Below are 8,960 nucleotides of genomic sequence, written 5' to 3' on the forward strand. Positions count from 1 at the left end.
GGCTTTTCAACCATCCGTTCATTTAACCATCACAATAATCCTATTAGCTTCATTTTATAAACAGAGGAGGAAACTGAGGCACAGAGGGTCTAGGTGACCTTAGGCAAGGTCACCTAGCTAGTAAGTGGTGAAGCTGAGATCCAAACCCAGGCTTAGTAGCTCCAGAGTCTTTGATTTTAGCCATAAGGTCATTATGTGACATTAATATAAAGGACAGCAGAGCAAGCATTTATCAACCCAAGTAATCTACATGCATCATCTCATTTCATCTGCACAGTAATAATTTTTCACCTTACCTCACAGGTAAGGGAGGTGAGGCTCAGAGGCACCGAGTCATTGGTCCAAGGTCACATCTTCACCCCGGAAGACTGAAGCAAACTAGAGGAGCCCTGTATTGGCTTTGTTGTCACATGATTTACCCTAAACATTCATGGGTGTGTGCATACTAAGTCGCTTCAGTCGTGTCCAACTGTGTGACCCCATGGATGGTAGCCCCTGGCTCTTCTGTCCATGGAATTCTCCAGGCAAGAATACTGGAGTGGGTTACCATGCCCTCCTCCAGGGGATCTTCCTGACCCTGGACTTGAACCCAAATCTCTTACGTCTCCAGCATTGGCAGGCGGGTTCTTTACCACTAGTACCACCTGAGAGGCCCCCGATTCATGGAACTTTACATAAATTCCCTAATATATTCTTGCTTGCCTTGCTGTATTTTATTTATCATTGAGCAAATAGATTCAAATAGAAACGTTAGCTTCTCAGTTTGCCCTCTACTGCCCACCCCAGGTCATGCTACCATGGGCCCTTGAGCCCATCACCCCAGATCAATTAGCATATCTCTGGTGGAACCAGTGTCCTTTCTTCTACCAGATAACAGCAGTTCTGTGGTCCAAGAGTTTCCTTTTTGTGTTGGTTGCCAGGAACCTTGAAACCATGTTCTAGTTGCCACATCAACCTCCCTGGTTCAGCAAAATCTCTCTTTTTAAAAAATGTAATCAATTAACTTATTTTTGGCTGTGTGAAGTCTTTGTTTCTGCTCTTGGGATTTCTCTAGTTGTGGCAAGTGGGGCTACCCTCTAGCTGTGATGCTAGGACTTTTCATTGTGGTGGCTTCTCTTGTTGCAGAAGGTGGACTCTAGAGCGTACAGGCTTCAGTCATTGTAGCACGCCGGCTTAGTTGCCCCAAGTAGGCATGTGAAATCTTCCCGGACCAGGGATCAAACACACGTCCTCTTCTTTGGCAGGTGGATCCTTAACCACTGGCTAACCAGAGAAGTTTAGCAAATTCTCTTTTTATGAAAGTTTTATTTCTTCCTTAAAATGTCTTGTTCAGAGTTTAATTTTGCAAAGGACATGATATGTCTTGGAAAATTCAAAAATCTATGAATACAGGAGAGTAAGACCTTAGAAATTTGATCAGTGTGGAAAATCTCGGCCCCTATCTGTATCTTTGACCTGAATGCATACAGAGAGCCTGACTCAGAGCAGCCGCATTGAAATATGTATTATTTATCTCAACAAACATTAATATTAATCGTGTACTCACTATGTGCAAAACACTTTTTGAGGCAAAGTAATAAGACAGACACTGGTTTGTTGTTTGCATTTTTCACTTAGCAGCACATCTTGGAAAGAGTTTCCTACCAGCACAGGTATAACCCATACTTTATAACAGTTCATGCTGTGTGGATGCAACATAAATTGATGAATATATGTGCTGTCTCCAGTCTTTTGTTATAAAACAATGCCACAGTAAATATCCTTATTCATATAAACTTATGCACATGTTTGAAGATAATCTATATGATAAATTTAAAATTGGAATTGCTGGATCAAAAGTATGTCTTTGCCAAAGTTCCCTCTGAAGAGGCTGTACCAGTTTATGCATGCGTGTCTGCTTCAGTCTCTTTGCAACCTCATGAACTGTAGCCCACCAGGCTCCTCTGTCCATGGGATTCTCCAGGCAAGAATACTGGAGTGGGCTGCCATTCCCCTCTCCAGGGGATCTTCCCAACCCAGGAATGGAACGCTTGTCTACTTCATTGCAGGCAGATTCTTTATTGTTTGAGCCACTAGGGAAGCCTATACCAATTTACACTCCCCTACCAATGATCTATGAAACTGCCCATTTCTCTACACCCTTGACAACAAAGCATACTTTTAAACTTTTTTTTCATTTTCTATGGGTGAAAACGATATCTTGTAGTTTTTATTTGCTTTTCTTTTTTGACTTTTATTATAAAAAATTCCAACATATGAAACAACAAAGAAAATAGCTCAATGAACACCCATGAATCAATCACCAAGACAGAATCATTGTTAAAATTTTACAAGATTTGTTTAATTGGGGGTGGGTTGGTGCAGTGAGGACTTGAAGTATTTTGAAATAAATTATATGATATTTTGAAATAAATTGTATAATATTTCATTCATTAAATATTTTAGCATTACTTTGTATCTAACCTAGGTCATTTTTAAACATCATTTTCACATTTAAAAAGTTAAAAATAACATCCTAATATCTAGCTTAGACAGTAAGTCCCTTACATATGAATGAGTTCCGTTCCAAGAGCATGTTCATAAATCCAGTTTGTAAGTCTAACAAAGTTAGCCTAGGTACTCTATTAACACAATCGGCTATATACTACTACACTGTAACAGGTTTATAGTATCTTTCACATATAAATAACACATAAACAAACAGAAAATGAAGAAAACATTTTTAATCTTACAGTACAGTGCCTTGAAAAGTCATAGTACAGTACCGGGCTGTAGTACAGTAGTACAGTACAGCATCTGGCATTTGGGGCTGGCATCAAGTGTATGGTCAAGAAGCGTTACTGACCAGAGGAAAGAAAGCAGGTGGGAGATGGTAGAACTGAGGGATCAAAACAATAGGAGACAGAGGGCAAGCTGCAGTTTCGCTCAGGCCTGAGGTCAATGACACAGGTTCTGGTTCTTCGCTGGGTTCAATTCTACCTACCTTTCTGAAAAAGGATCCAGCGATGTCTGGGTAGGAGCTCTCTTTTTGTCATCAGAGATGACACAGTAGCACCGGACTGCATTGTAAACAGCGGTTGCAACCTTCACGTCCCATTCTACATTCAGGTCCTATATCTCAAAAACTAACAATGCCTCCTCGAATAAAGAAAATCCTCTTGCCATTTCCTGCATTGTGGATCTCTTTGACTCTTCAGTGACTTCTTCCTCTTGTCTCTCTGCGTCCTTTCTTTGGGCCTCCAATTCCATCAGGTCTTCATTGGTAAGTTCCTCCTGGTGCACGGCAAGGGGTTCAGTGCAGCTGTCCTCTTGCAAATGTAGTTTGAAATAAAGATACTGTACTACTGTACTCTACAATACTGTACAGTAGAGTACGCAAAAGCACAACCACTTGTAGAAGATTTACACGTGTGACAGTGTACACCAGACATATGAACTAGGTAGCGTGATTGGACATGTGAATGCATGTTCGAATAAACTTTGAAAGTTCACAGCTTGAAGGTTCGTATGTAGGGGACTCACTGTATTTGAATTTCTCCAGCTGTACCAGGATGTCTTTATTCAGTTCAGTTCAGTTGCTCAGTCATGTCCGACTCTTTGCGACCCCATGAATCGCAGCACGCCAGGCCTCCCTGTCCATTACCAACTCCCGGAATTCACTCAGACTCACGTCCATCGAGTCAGTGATGCCATCCAGCCATCTCATCCTCTGTTGTCCCCTTCTCCTCCTGCCCCCTAACCCTCCCAGCATCAGAGTCTTTTCCAATGAGTCAACTCTTCGCATGAGGTGGCCAAAGTACTGGAGTTTCAGCCTCAGCATCATTCCTTCCAAAAAAATCCCAGGGCTGATCTCCTTCAGAATGGATTGGTTGGATCTGTTTGCAGTCCAAGGGACTCTTAAGAGTCTTCTCCAGCACCACAGTTCAAAAGCATCAATTCTTCGGTGCTCAGCTTTCTTCACAGTCCAACTCTCACATGTCTTTATAGCTGCTTTCAATCAAGGATCATGCAAAACAAGTTCTGTTCTAATTCTGTTAGATCTCTTAAGTCTCTGAATCTAGAATGGTTCTCACCACTCTCCTCCAACATTGACTCATGAAGAGACTGGACTGGTTGTCTTGTACAATGTCCCACTTTGGGATTTGCCTGATTGCAGGATTCTTTAACTTTTGGTGCGCCCCCACTTGCCCTGCCCCCTGTATTTCTTTAAACTAGTCCTTAGGTCTAAAGGATAGATTAGATTGAGGTTAAACTTTTTGACGTCAAGAATTTAATCAACACATCATGGGTGTTGCTGTTTGCTTTATCCTGTCTCTCACCAGGAGGTCCATGATGTCTTGCTGTCCCATTATTAATGATGCCAAGTCTGATTCAAGGGTAAGGTGGTGATCATGTCTCTCCCCAAATGTCTATTTTTCTTCTTCCATCAGAACCTGGAGTATCCAGTTTCTCATCCATGGATGGTCCTTGACTGAGTCAATAATTGGAGGTTGAACCGTGATTTTCTAATTTTGTCCTTTCAGTAGCATTTCTCAGCTGGCATTCTTCATTTGAATTTCATTAATTATGACTGGAGTTGACCATCCTCTCAAATGTTTAAAAGCCGTTTAGATTTCTCTCCCAGTGAATTACCTGTGTTTCCATGGGGACCTGGGCAATTATGGCACAGCGTGATGAGGGCTATGACCAAGATAGGAACATGGGGTTCAGATACAGCTGGGAAGGGACCATGGATCTGCCCCACCTAGATTCTGGACATGCCAGGGAAGGCTCTCAGGAGATGGAGGCTCCTGGTATGGGTTCCTCCAAAGCAGACCTTGAGACAAGAATTGAAGGAGAAGCAATTGATTTGGGAAATGAAGGAAATCCTGGAGGCAAGAGCAGGAAATGAGACAGGAAATCAGCCAAAGAAGGCGTGTTATCAAGTAACTTAGCACTGTGAATGTCTAGAGCTTAGTTGCCATGGGCAAATTCTAAGACCATTGTAAAGTACCTTGGCATTATCTGCTAAAGGAAGAGAACTCTTGTAATTGTACACCAAGTCCAGTTTGTCATTGGTTAAACGTTTGTCCTTGGGGGAGTGTTAATTTCCCAGCATTTCAGGCCTGCCTTGAAGTTGGCAGAGTGGATTCTAGTGACCACAAAAGCCCTTAGGCAACAAATGTGGGTGCTGCTAGCTGGGGTCAGCCAGCATGCACCAAAATGGTAAAAGTGAAGACATTAGGGCACCACCGGCATCTGCAGGGACCTCTAAGCAGAGACTTAAAGGATGCGGAGACAGGAGCCTGTTGAAGAGAAGATGGGGAACGGGATGTGTGCTTCAGGCAGAGAGAGCAGCAGGTGCCAGAGCCCAGAGGTGAGAGTTAGGTGAGCCTGAGGGACCAACGGACTTTCATGTGGCTGAGGGCAGAGGTGAGAGGTGAGGCCAAGTCAGACCTGTTCGCCACTTTTAGGACTTGTCACGTCATGCCGTCATGCCGTAGGCACTGGGGAGTCACTGGAGAGTTGGTTTTTAAATTTATTTTTGGCTGCTCTGGGATTTTATTGCTGCACACAGGCTTCCTCTAGTTGGAGAGAGCAGGGCTGCTCTCTAGTTGCGGTTCGCAGGCTTCTCCCTGCAGTGATTTCGCTTGTTGGCAGAGCACAGGCTCTGGGACCTGCAGACCCTCCGTAGTTGCGGCACGTGGGCTCCAGAGCCCAGCTCAGTAGTTGCGGCACACGGGCTTAGTTGCCTCATGGCATGTGGGATCCTCCCAGACCAGGGATTGAACCCATGTCCCCTGCATTGGCAAGCGGATTCTTAACCACTGGACCACCAGGGAAGCCCACCTGGAGAGTTGTAAGCAGGGAAGTAACATCAGTTTAGGTACCAGAAACGTGCATACTGTCATGCCAATGGACTAATTCACATTGGAGGCTAGATGTTCCTTCCTCACTAGTGATGGGACTCCTGTCCTTCTTCCATGACAAGTAGGGATGGACTGGGCTTGAATGTGAGCTCAGGGCACAGTGAGATGGAGAGTCTTAGGGAAACATTTCACTTGGCCCCACTACTGGCAGATTTTAATGTATAATATATGTTTTGTACTAACAGCTCTGAGGGTTTCCCACGTGCCAGACACTGTGCTAAGCTCCGTACAGTCATTGTCTCAGTCGAGGTGACATTTTTACCATTCTGATAACACAGATGAGGAAATTGCTGCTCAGGTGGATGGAGTCATTATTAGGTCAAAGCCAGCAGCTAACAAACACCCAAGTCCATAGAAAATGGAATTATGATTGTCTAGACAATTGAGGGTTAAATATATGAGTAAATCCTTACAAGGGGACAATTTATATTCATTATAGGAGGAAGGTTACAGTTAAAAATGAGTTACAATGATATAAGTTACTATAAATTTTCTATGTAGCTTAGATTACCATAAATGTAAAAAGAAAATAAAAAGCAGGTTACCAAAAAAGTAAGTGGAATTCAATTTAAATTTTAAAAATATATGAATCAGGGAAGGATAGTCAATAAAAGTGGTTCTGTGGTTAGACTGAGGTGGGTGGAGACAGAGGTAAGAAGAAATGATGAGTGATTTTTTTCCTTCTTAATTGGATTTGCTGGTTTTCCTACCATTATTGTCTGAATTTTGCATCACCACAAAAATTCATATGTTGAAGCCCTAAGCCCTAGTGTGACTGTATTTGGAGGCGGGGTGTTTATGGAAATAATCAAGATACCTAATAGGACTGGTGTCTTTTAAGAGGAAGAAACACCAGATCTCTCTCTCTCTCTCCCTTTTCGAGCACCACAGAAAGGCCATCTGGGGACATAGTGAGGAGGTGACCTTTGACAAGCCACAAGAGAGATCTCCCCAGAAACCAACTGTAGCAGGACTTTGATCTTGGACTTTCAGCTCCCAGAACTGTGAGAAAGTACATTTCTGTTTTTTAAGCCACCAATTTGTGATGCTTTGTTAAGGCAGCCAGAACAAGATTAATACACCTACAACAGAAATGCATAATTTAAATATTTTCAAAAGAATTCAAAGTTGATTTAAAAAAAAAGATACTGCTGGATTTCCCTTTACTCCTGGAAGCAAAGCTGGTTTTGGTTCCCACACTACAGGCTTCAAAGAGGGAGGAATTAACGTGGTTTGTGTCTGACTCTCTGCAACCCTATGGACTGTAGCCTGCCAGGCTCCTCTGTCCATGTGATTTTTCTGGCAAAAATACTGGAACGAGTTGCCATTTCATACTCCAGAGGATCCTCCCCACCCAGGGATCGAACTCGCATCTCCTGCATCTCCTGCATTGGCAGTCGGAGTCTTTACCACTGAGGCATCTGGAAGCTGCTCTGTGTCCTATAGCCAGGCCCTTTACAGAAATCCCACAAGAAGAGTACTAATGTCCACACTTGACATGGTAAAACAGGCTCAGCAAATATGAAATGCCTAATCTCACATCACTATGTAGGGACCAGCCGAGCTCATGCTGGGCTCCAGGTCTACCGGATCCCCAGATACACCTGAGTTCTCTTCTCCTCCTACCACTGTCTGCATGGAGCAGGTGCTGAAATGGTCACAGACATGGGTGGTGTGGAGGTGGCCGACATCCTTCGGCCAGTAAGCATCAGTCAGGAGATTTTCCTTCCAAGTTCTGGGTAGGATGAATGGTTCTCCTGAAAGTTATTAATAGAAGTCACCTGAAGGAATTCACTGGGGAAAATCCTAACAGCAAATGCACCTAATGGCTACGTTTATTACATCAGGAGCCACTGACTTGGGAAGCTACAGGGATCAGGGAAATGCCATAAATGCCGTAAATATGAGGTTAACCAGGTATGAACCCACAGGGCGGGGTGAAGGCTGTGGCAAGTCATAGACCACAAGTCCCACCCTATGGGGCCAGACGCTTCCTATACTGCCTTACGGGAAAGCAACCCCAGTTGCCAGTTATTCTGGGTTTTCAAGAACTTGGAAATGCAGAGGTTTGTGGGAAATTGTTCAATTAAAATTTTTTTTTGTAGATCAAAAAAAAAGCCACAGGACAAGCATAACAAAACGACTTGTGAGTCAGAGTTAAACTCTCATACAGTTAGTTTGAAGCCTCTATTTTTGATAATTTAATTTTCCCACAATCCTGGAGGCAGTGTGTTAGTTAATGTAGCACTAGCCACTGTAACAGCTAAACTGCCAAGTCATAGTGACTTTATGCAGTTGAGGTTTATTTTTTCACTCATATTGTTCCAGTTAGCAGAAGGTGAGGAGAGAGGCAGGGAGTGCAGTCAATCTGCCTCTGTGGCTTCAAAGATCACCCAGGCATTGACATCCAATGGGCATTGATCACTAACGGGCAGATGGTGAAGAGAGAAAACTGAAGACCAGATGAGCACTCCTTACTCTGACCACCTACTGTTGGACAGAACGCTGTGGCCACCTCACTTGAACACAGATCAGAGCTGGGTATGTAAGTCCCTGGCCTGTGGCAGCCACTTTCCAACAACTCTATTCTGTAGACTCATCCACAGATCTTATCCATCCCTGCCTCAGGCAGTTATTATCATCTCTGGTTTATCAGTGGAGATCCAAATCCCAGAGAGGCAAATCGACCCATGAGAAGTCACATAGCCAGGAGCACTGTCTTTCCAATCGAGGAATCATTTTTCTATCTTAACCTTTCCCAAACTTGCCATCTCGTGAGCATATACAGATTGTTAATATACAGATTCCTAGCCGTCATCCCAGACCCTGAACTGAATGTCTTGGGGGAGAATGTGGTAACCTGTACTTTCACTGAGAATCCCAGGATGCACCCTGGAATTGTCTGGGGAACTTTGTGAAATGCTAATCTCTGGGTTCTAACGCCTAGAAACTCTGATTCAGTTGGTCCATAGGGAGGGTCCCTGACATGGACCTGTTGTCAAGCTCTCAGGTGACTCTGATGTGCAGCCAAGACTCAGAAACACTGCCTCT

This window comes from Bos indicus x Bos taurus, chromosome 13 (genome assembly GCF_003369695.1).
Source record: "Bos indicus x Bos taurus breed Angus x Brahman F1 hybrid chromosome 13, Bos_hybrid_MaternalHap_v2.0, whole genome shotgun sequence".
Classification (NCBI taxonomy): domain Eukaryota; kingdom Metazoa; phylum Chordata; class Mammalia; order Artiodactyla; family Bovidae; genus Bos; species Bos indicus x Bos taurus.